This window comes from Zea mays, chromosome 3 (assembly GCF_902167145.1).
Source record: "Zea mays cultivar B73 chromosome 3, Zm-B73-REFERENCE-NAM-5.0, whole genome shotgun sequence".
NCBI classification, from domain to species: Eukaryota; Viridiplantae; Streptophyta; class Magnoliopsida; order Poales; family Poaceae; genus Zea; species Zea mays.
The window spans coordinates 166,969,898-166,980,979 of record NC_050098.1 but is presented as its reverse complement, the minus strand read 5'-3'; positions in this window follow the sequence as shown (position 1 = coordinate 166,980,979).

Genomic DNA, 11,082 nt, shown 5'->3' with positions numbered 1-11,082 from the left:
ATACACGGGTACTTACTGAATAAATAGATAGATGTCGCTTGTGACTAACCTGATCTTTCACAGCTGTGATGTGCACAAGCTTGCTGTCGTTTCACGCGTCAGTCTGTTTCCTAGTGATATGTACAGAATGTTTCACCCGTCAGTTTCCCATAGATACGTGGAGCATGGTCCGTATAATAAGGTATGAGTAGATCAGTATACAGGGTCAAGCTCACATGGTTCCACAATGCATTTGAGCCCGAATACTGGTGCACCCAGAATAGACTATGGTGCTCGTGATTCCGTTAAGGCTTTCAGACTCTGCAAATGTTTGTATTGGTCCCTCGTGATTACAGACAATAACGGTACACTTTTACAATATGGAAACCCTAACCGATGCTGCAAAACATGTTGTCGGTGTAAGTGCTAAATTAACTGAGGAATTACCAGTTTTCAGTCAAGTAGCTGTGTCTTTGATGGATGCTGACGGTAGCTTCCTGGTTCTTTTTTTCTTATTTAACAGTCCCTTCCTCTCCGCTGCAGGAACCGCTGATGTCGTTCCTCACAGCACGATGTAATACAGTTGCTTGACTTCCATGCTATAGTATCCTCGCTCAGGTACTGTTCGACAATTTGTTGCAGAACACAGGCATCACCACACCAAGCATCTGCTCCTCCGGAACTTGTCGATGTCGTCCGAGCTCATCCGCAGTTTATCAGGAACATCCACTGTTTTGGATTTCCCGAATCGGCTGTCCAGGCTCTTTCGCGAGATCTGCGGGCACTTCTTGGCCTCTTGAGGTTTCTCCGGGTACGCTTCCTCTATTTCTTTACTGGTAGTGTCATCCTTTGACGTTGTTTCTTTTGGGTCAGGTTTTGATGATGCTTTTTTGCTAACGCTTGACACAAACTTCTTCAAGTGCTTAATGTAATCTGGATATAGCTCGAGATTGCAGTGGCCACCACTACTTAACCACAGTGGAGAATATTTTACTTTGCAATGCTCCCATAGCTGTTTTCCGTGGGAGCAGTCAACCACGTCATCTGATGTACCCTGGTGTAAGAAAGTATCAGGTTATGTTAGTCAGAGCAGCAATAATCTACCAAAGCAACTATGATACTGAATTATAACAAACATTGGTTTCTTAAGATGGCACTTATCACGGAGAAGGAATCACCCATTTTCATGCTCAATCTATTTGTATTGTATCAGAAGTTAATTCCAAGGACCAGGGGGATAGGAAGCACCGGACAATTTACCAAGCCAATTTTATCGATGTTCTACAACAAGGAGAGAAAAGATATCAGTTATTTAGCAACAACCAATGACTCCAGAAAACAAAAGAACCAAATATACCTTGTAAATGTCAAACCAAAACGTCCGCTTTACAGGATATATTACTCTTAGTCCAGATAAAATAGGACTATGCAAAACCACAGCTCGCAAGTCTGGCAACCGGGAAGCAAGATCAATGGTCGGACCACTTCCAACAGATTGACCATATAAGATTACGAGGACAACCACCTGTGTGACTGCAACTGGTTTTATATCTACCAGCACGCAACAAGAAAAGAATCAAGGATCAAATAATAATGATGATGATAGGATAATAGATTGTCAAGATCTTATGAGAGGTTGTAGTGTGCAAGAGATGACATGGAAAGGACATCACCTCTAAGTACTTTGTATATTTTTCTATATTAGATTCACAGCAGTCCAAGATAAACTGAAGGGTCTGTTCTTCTAAGCCAGGATAATTCAATCCAGGTTTGGATGAAGTTTTATTAGATGCAGCAGCAGCCATCTGCAAGGATAATTTGGCAGATGTTATTACTAAGTGACACAAGCTCAATTCATACTGAATTTCCTTCTAACTATAGCACTGTTGACAATTTGAAACCATATCAGTTTCAAACTAACAGCCACAAACCTCCTCAAAGCATTGACTCATGTCAGGTGGACTGACCACAAGGAAGGCATAAGGCATCGCTCAACTGGCCATCCTGTTGAGAAAAGATCTGATAATATCAGAAATATACATTGTAAAATATACATTGTAAAACTGGTATGGAATTCAACTAAGCAAATCTGATAATATCAGAAATATACATTGTAAAATCATCACATGGAATTCAAATAAACAGAGAATGATGTACATGATGTTGAGCTGATAGTAGGTTCCACTGTGGATCAGAAGGGCATAATAATTACTTTACTTAGTCGATTTGCCGGTTAGCTTCCATTTGTCTCAAAGTTATATGTAAGAGGAGATGTTGGATATTAGTCTCCAACTCTCCATTAGCATTGACATGAATTGGTCACCCCCAATCAACAGGGCATTTTATATATTGCGCCACTTTTTACTCACAACTTCACTCCGAAACAAACTGTAAGATCTTTGATCAGCGATGATGTCTACAGGCTAGAAAAACACCAGAGTTCTTTAACCTCAAATCTAGCTAGCGGTCCATGTATGGCATCCTTGGAATAGCAGGCGCCACGAGCCAAAGCCTAGAACGAAATGAGCTGTCACGAGCCCTTGTTGCATCTAGACAAAAGGCCCAGGTCACACTCCAGCTTCCTTGTAGAGACAATGGAGGGTCCATCAACAAAGTCATGAGAGGCCATTGGTGTCATGGTGTGCATGCAGTGTAGGCAACTTCTGTTGGCGTGGTTTTGTGCGCAACCAAACCAGACACCTCGCACCAGTCACCATTGCACAAAGACAAAGAGCCATCGCTCTGCGGCCTTGTAAACAACCTTTCTTTAGCGACCAGCCAGGACAGATCCAGATCTGCCTGCTTCAGCGGTCAGTACCATGCTACTAAAAATAGCCAGGCGAGATGAAGTACGAGGCAGCTCTACTTGGTTGTTTGTGACCGGCCGGATTAGCCGGCAACCACTGGCTGCAAAACGCCATAAATAATTGTAGCTAACTGTTTTGATTATAACTCAGCATATTGTTATTAGATGATGATGATGATACTGGAATGGCAGATGCCAAGTTAGTGTTATATATGAGTGATGAATTCAAGAATGTAATAATTTATTAGGATTGTTTGGATAGTGAGCAAAAGATCACACCAGACCAGACATATATATAGCTTTGGTTGCACTCACGGCTAATTTTTTTACGGGAACGGATCGGTAAGGCACCTCATCACAAATCCTCCGATTATTTCTCCTCAGGGCTGATTTTTGGCCTAAAGCAGTTTAAGATTTTTGGCCTAAATGTCTGTTGCAGTCAGGATTTGTTAGCGGGAGATATTTACACTGATACACAAAGCAAGAGATATTTACACTATTACTATGACAACAACACTGCCAGGAAACAAATATAAAAGGGTTGAAATAGACAGTGGTAACAGACTACCTGTTGGAACAATAGCCAAGGCAAGAGCATTGCTTTCCTCTATAGCTGATACAGCAGGATTTGGATCATTTAAGCCATATGAGCAAACAAAACTTCAGAGTTCAGATTGTAGAAACAAGCACATAAGGTTTAGACCATAATATTAACATGTTAGTTTACCCACCAGTGATTCACCAATATCGGCCACCTCGGTCTTGGGAGGTGAAACAACTTCAGTAACAGGTGGTACCAGAACAGGCTCTTCAACTGGTGCATTTTCCTCTTCAACAGAAGCAGGCTCAGGAATGTCCTCCGATTCTTCAGGTTTGTATGTAAGAAGAAGCCTCTTAGGAAGTTCCTAATGAAAAAAGTGACCTTATTCCAGTACTCAGAAGAATACCTAATGCGAGAAATAAACCATAATACCTCAAGGTAGTTAACACAAGGCTAAGTGTGAAATTTAAGTTTAGTAATAGAAGCAAATGCAAAAATTAGTTGTGTAAACCAATAATTGGGTAAAAGGAAGTTATGTTGTTTAAAAGACATGTGGTATCTCAAAAATGAAAACTGTTATAACTGGTGAAGAAATTATGAAGGTTAAAGCTATGTGTGCTTGAATTGATATATCTTCACATCAACAGTCTCATCACAGAAAACAGGAAATATAAGCAACCATGTGATTTCCCTATTGCATAAATATATGAGCCCAGGCACCAGGTTTGGCATCGGGGGCGATGAGGATGTGGCAGGAGAAGGATTCTGCTCCCGTGGTTGCGTGCTGGGCACCGTATCTTCATGCTGTAGTAAGGGGTACCCCTGTTTCAGGATACCGACAGTTGTCTTGCCAACTTTTTCAAACAGATTATTTTTACTGGATCAAAACAAAGAAAAATAAGCGACAAATTTTTTATTGCACAAAAGAAGAAGAATTTCAATTATATTATTAAAACAAAATAATAAATACAGAGAAGGGAGGAAAAACACCATTGCAACGATGAGAAAAGCAACAACCGGATAATTGGATATCTCTTCAGTCGAAATGGAGGAGCAGAATATATTGTGCCAAGAAATAGGCCAAGGCAGTATAAAGAGGTAATGAAAGGTCCAAAGTTTGATATAACAATTGAAAAACCTGCAACTGCAAATAATACAACCAAGAGCCATGCTGACTGAACTGAGATCACAAGAACACTGTTTTTGTTTACCAATATTAGAGAATTTTGATTGTTACTTCTATTATTATTGTGTAAAATTATGAAATTGGGTATCAATATTAAATAGAAGATATTCTAGATGATCCAACTGGAGTTGCTCTAACAGCTATATATCAAATATTATACCTTGTTGTACTCAACTCCCGGTTTACTCTATTGGGTCATAATCATATGGATATCTAGATGGCATCTAGGTTCAGTTTGTTGATATTGGCATTTTTTTCCTGTTGATAGGAAGCAAGACAATTATTGTTGGGACTAAATTGTGCACAACCTATTGAGGCTATCTCACTGCATGCAAGTAACTTAAACATATAAAATAAAGAATGTTCTCATATGAATATAGCATAATAATAGTCATGTAGCTTGGTTACTGTTTGAGTCTTTCATCAACACAATTCATTTACCATTTATCTTCAAGAAAGTAGTACACATAAATTATTCCTTAGTGATGATCCATTTTTATCTTTTTTACATCGTCTCTTTGTTTTTTGCTGCTAGACTCTCAATACCCGAGTAGCTTCTTTTTACAATGAAATTTGTAGTTTTTGTAACAGTGGACAGTTGCAAGTTTGAACCCACGTAAGTTTGGTTTATTTCCACTTAGTCTCCTTGTCTTTGGTTCTACTATTTTGGTGGCCTTGAGAGGAGTAACAATCAAGTTTTGGTGAAGAATCTGAAGAATGAAATATTGGGTATGGTAATAAGAGAGTTGAGATCTTGGAAAATGGTGGGCAGCTACCTCTTGCTTATGGTCTTGCTGTGCTTGTCAATTATTTTGAGGACTTCAAAAAATCTAGAAAGTACATTTATGTGTTGACTATGTTTTTTGTAAGAAGGTAAGAAGCATATATGTGGTGTATGGACGCTAAAATTTATCATCCTTGTTTTTATTGGCATATCATTTGCAACATTTTGCTGTGCGTACCTCCGTTGCTCTGGAGGTTGGTGTGGATGGCAGCGGCGGTTGCGGAAGCACAGTGCCTGGTCATCGGGTCGTCGTGCTTTCCGGCCCGGGCCCTGTTGAGGACAGCTGAAGAACAAAGCAACATCAACGCCAACCATGTTATTCATGAATCACGATTCACCAATCCACCATTCTGTCCACTATCGAAAACGTACAATACATAGTACAGATTGATAACTGCAACTGGGAGGAAGAGACAGCACTGGAATGATGGTTGCCGCCCAGACGTACATGTAGTGGATGGGGAAGCGAACTGCTTCGTGTTGACAACGGCACATAAGGCGGCGGCCACCTCCTCGTCCTGAAAGTGCTCGCCGAGGCTCTCGTACTCCAAGGTCTCGTCCCAGTATGCCTTCTCCAGGAACAGCTCAGAGTGGCGTGCGTCCAGGATCTGCTTGTTCCCTGAACCACCAATTCCACCTGCACCAAAAATCAGTACCAACAAGTCAGCAAACAGGCATATATACCGGCAGTGGCAGGGCAGGACACATTCCCCATTCCAGCACCATCCACCTGCTCACCTCGGCAGCTGTTCCGTTTGCACAAGGGGCATCGCATCACATGCATGTCTGCAAGCATTCAACACAGACCAGCTGAAGACGCGTCGGCGGCACCCTCCTTGGCGGCCCACCGGAGGAGCGCGAGCGCCCACTCCCAATGCCCCGAGAGCTCCAGCGCCTTGATCAGGGATGTGATGTCCGCGCGGAGAAGCTCGTCGCGGTGGGAGGCCAGGAAGGCCGCGAGCGTGGGGAGCGGGTGCAAGGATATGGCGAGCACCAGCGCCTGCGCGGCGAGGGAGAGGAAGGAGTGCGGCGGCGGGTGCGACCGCCACGGCGCGGGGATCGGCACGGTGAGGTGGAGCGGGAGCGAGGAGGGGGACGGCGACGATGGTGCGGCCGGGAGGAGTGGGCCCCGTTTCCTCGGCCCCGATCTCGCGATGCGTCGAGTATGCCGCAGAGGGAGCGGGCCCCGAAGAGGAGCAGGCACTGCAGCCGAGCAGAGGGCGCGCAGTGGCTTACTGGAGGGCGCAGGGGTGAGCTCCGACATGTCGAGAGGAGACACGGGGTGGGGCGAGGGGTTTCGGCCATGGGCGATTAGTGAGGGCGTACACAGGGAGCGTGTGGAAGTGGCAGAGCTGGTTGAGGTCGTGGGGGAGGAGGTCACGGGAGTGGAGCTCATGCGTGCGGCGTCGTCGCGGAGGCGGAGGTTGCCGAAGAGGATGACAGGCGTAGTGCGTCGTTCTCATAGGGAAGCTGGGCTGCATGAGGTAAACAAATCGTTGTGCGAGGGACGTTGGGCCGCACTCATCGCTGGGCCACACGAACCGCTGGGCCTCACAAATCGCTAGCATTGTTATGGGGTTTTTTTGATTAGTACCATATCGGCTACTGAAAGAGTTGGAACGTGTCTTATAAGCGTTTTTGTGGATATCCTGTTCCTTAGTCCGACTTCTCCTGCTTTGGTGCGACACCAAGATAGCTTTTTGCGCGGCAAAGGAGCGATGAGGGATCACTATACGGCTAGTGGGGGCCCACATGTATATGTAGGAGACGTGTATAAGGCGGGGATGGAGGCAGAACAGCCGTTGGTAGAACACATCGAAGGCAGAACACGTCAGAGGCAGACTACTATTGCAGTCTTAATAAGTAGTATATATATATATATATATATATATATATATATATATATATATATATATATATATATATATATATATATATATATATATATATATATATATATGGGTGAGATAGACTACATGATGTAGGTTAAAAGTTTGTTTGATGTTAGATGGGGATAGATAGATTATGCCATTCATCATGACTCTATTGGCTGAGTTAGCTCTTATGCTCATGGTTGAGTTGGTCTAATGTGCTAAGTTAAGTTAACACCTCGCTAGTAGGGTTTAATCTCTGCTATCAGTATCACTAATCTGTTTAAACAGACCACATTGGATTAGATCACACTACATTCCATAATCCTATTTAAGAATATCATTTAGTTGAGCATATCCAGCTGACTTTGTCTTTATGAAATTCCAGTACATATATATATTTTTTCCTTCCTAAGTGGAACTTCCAATTAGTATATATTTTTTTGTACCTAAAATTTTCATGCCATTAGCAGGTCTGGCATAGAAATCAAGGGTACCTCAGGTCTTAGCTATTAGGTGAGCGTATAGAAGATTCGGGGGTAAAAGAAAGTTAGGTACGGAAGATTTTTATTCCAGGTGGTGGATCTTGATTCATCTGAAGATCTATTTCTACTCATATCCTTCATTATCGAAGTTAACCTTCTTCTTGGGTGTGATTTAGGGAACATCGTTGTGGTGTTAGATGTCATTATCTGATTTGGGATAACCATTGCGGGTACATGGGGTAGGTAGGTTAAACAGAGTTTCACTTTGCTTTTGGGATAAATGGGTTGGGCAACCTATAACATAGGCTAGGTCATGGTTTCATGAACGAGTTGGTCCAAGACACCAATTTTAGGTTTAAAACCCATTTATAGGAATATGGTTTAGTTAATACTTGTAACATAGATTAGACCATATTAGATTAGGTAGGATCTAGATTAGATTGGATATAACTATATTAGACTAGTTTAAGTTAGTTAGATTTACCAGGGTAGGGTAACATATTGTTAGGATATGCTAGAATCTTTTGAGATAGGAGGGATTATATGGTGTAGGTGAGTCAGAATCTCTGTCGGTTAAAACAGAGGGGTTATGCAAATATCGGGTGGTTAAGGTAGTTGCACATGGCCAGGTTGGACTAAGATTCCAATTTAGATATTTATAAGAGTAGGATCCAATCTTAGTTTACCAGTATTATCTAACATGTTTGTCCATTAGGTTAGATCTGATCAGATTAGATGGGATCAGAATTAAATTGGTGTAATTAGATTAGACTAGATAAGACCTACTTACTTTATTTTGGAATAGATCATGTTGGTTACACCATTATGAGATAAGCAAAGTGGTTGGGATAAGTATGCTTATTAGGACAAGATGAGTCTCTAAGAATAAGATAGAATCTTTTGAGATTAGTTAGATCTTATGGGAATAAGATGAAAAACTTTTCGAGATGAGATGAGTCTATTAAGGTAAGAGAGTATCTTTTAAGATAAGATGGATCTATTAAGATAAGGGAGAACCTTCCAAGATAAGATGGATCTATTTGATATATTCTAATGGGGTACTTTTAGTTGGTCTAGTTTATCTTATAAACAATTTAAGAGGATAAGATATTTTTTACACAAGATGAACCTATGAGGATAACCTTTTTTTAATATAGGATGAACCTATTAGGATAAGCTGGAATCCATTAAGTTAAAAGGGGTCCATTAAAGTAAGAAAGAATCTTTTAAGGTAAGAAGGATCCATTTAAAATAGATACACTTTAATGGAGGATAATCTAAGTTGTTTAGTTATCTCATGAATTTTATTTATTTATATTTATGCTTATACGTATATGTAGATGTAATTGTGGGCATTACTCCACAACTAATCACACTCAATCAAAGATCCAAATCAGACAAATATCATAAGAACAAACACTCAAGCGTATAGATAACTATAAAAATAGTTTTGTTTTTGTTACTAAGAGTAGGCCTCCTATTCCTAAAGGTTACTTTAGGCACAGGATTTCAATGTGTGAAATCCACATTTGTCTTTAGAAGGAAAAGGTAAGAATAATCAGAGTAAGTGGAAATAGATGAGAAAAGATTAAGAAAAGATTAGAAAAGAATCAGAGTAAGGTAAGTAGGTAAGGGTTTGTCCAGTTCTATCTAGATTTCGTCCTACAGGCAACATTCCTCTAATACCACTTCTGTCACACCCGAATTTAAGGGACAAAACTGGGTGCATCTCATACATGCACCAAAGAAGACAACATATATAATAACAGAGTGTATAGAGATAAATTTCACAACATATGTCGGTGTTTGGGACCCGCCCGCGCACCCGGGGTTACCCCTCGAGGTGCTTTCGGGTAGGACGGTGCTGTTGATTGTAGCTCGATGGTTCGTGCTAGATGCACGAGAGACGATAGACAATTTTCTATAGGTTCGGGCCGCTTGGAGAGGCGCAATACCCTACTTCCTGGTGTGATCTTTATGTGGTGGATTACAGGGAAATCTCTAGTATGAAGGATGCTAGAGAATGGAGTAGATGGCTGATGAATGACCTGCTTTATGATGGGGTGCCCCCTAGGCCTTATATAATCAACCGTGGGGCATTACATGCGGGTATGATGACGACGTATCCCTAAGTATAGTGAACCGACTGAACTTATCTTCCCATAATCTTGTCGACTTATCCTTATTTGGTTTCGACGTCCAAGGGTGTCGCGCGGGAGAATCGGATCAGAACTGGGGATATCGCTTAAATCTAACGAGCCGCCTGGACCCGAGTCTATCCATTCCCGCGTCAACCCACTCTGCCAGCAGTTTTCCCCTGGCCCACGAAGGGATGGCCTTGCGAAACAATAGGCCCAAGGCCTTTCGCGAGGCCTTCTAGCCTTCTAGTGGACCCGGGGATATCTGTCCCCCACAAGCCCCCAATCTTTAAGTTGATTTTGAAATAATCGACCCAAAGATTCTAGGTCCAGCTTGTGGTTTTTGATTTTGGTAATGGGCGCTTCGAAGATGCACCTGTTGAATCGTTGTTTCTGAACTCTGAGTGACTCAGTAAAAATACAATCTTCTGTTATCCTCCTTTGGCACACTCAACGATCTTTGCCTTATGCTTCAGAAATTGGCATTCTGTCATCAGCTTATGCTTTAGAAATCAGCATTTTGTCCTTTGGGGTTAAGGATTCATTGGGTGCAGTGCACCCAATGGGTGTAGCCCCCGAGCTTTGAGTGGGTTATTGAAAATAATCCACTCAAATATCTTTATCTCATGTTTTTTTAGAAATCATCATTTTATCTTCGTCTCATGCTTTAGAAATCAGCATTTTATTGTCGGTTCATACTTTAGAGGTCAGCATTCTGTCTTTTGGGGTTAAGGATTCATTGGGTGCACTGGAGGTGCACCCAATGGGTGTAGCCCCCGAGCTTTGAGTGGATTATTGAAAATAATCCACTCAAAGATCTTCATCTCATGCTTTTAGAAGTCAGCATGTTTTCTTCATCCCATGCCTTAGAAACCAGTATTTTATCTCTGTCTCGTGCTTTAGAAAGTAGCATTATATCATCAGCTTATGCTTTAGAGATCAGCATGTTGTCTTTGTTTCATGCTTTAGAAACCAGCAGCGTGATCTGCCCATGTCCTGTTAGGTTTGAAATTTATTTGATTGGTGACAGATTGGACGTCTGGTAGATGGCTCTTGGCTGGTCTTCATTTCGCTTTGCGCTTCAATGCTTCTGCTGAATAGACTTCCAATTCAGCAGCTATATTTGGCTTTCCTCTGATCTCCATCAATATCTTCCTTCTGTCTTGATACATTCATTGCGTATACTGTACGGATGTGACTGCTTGGGAAAATCTATTGAAAATTCTTGGCCATCCCCCCAATGGGTGTGACTGAGGGACGTCTTGGTACGCAGAGCGTTTAGCAAACTGTCC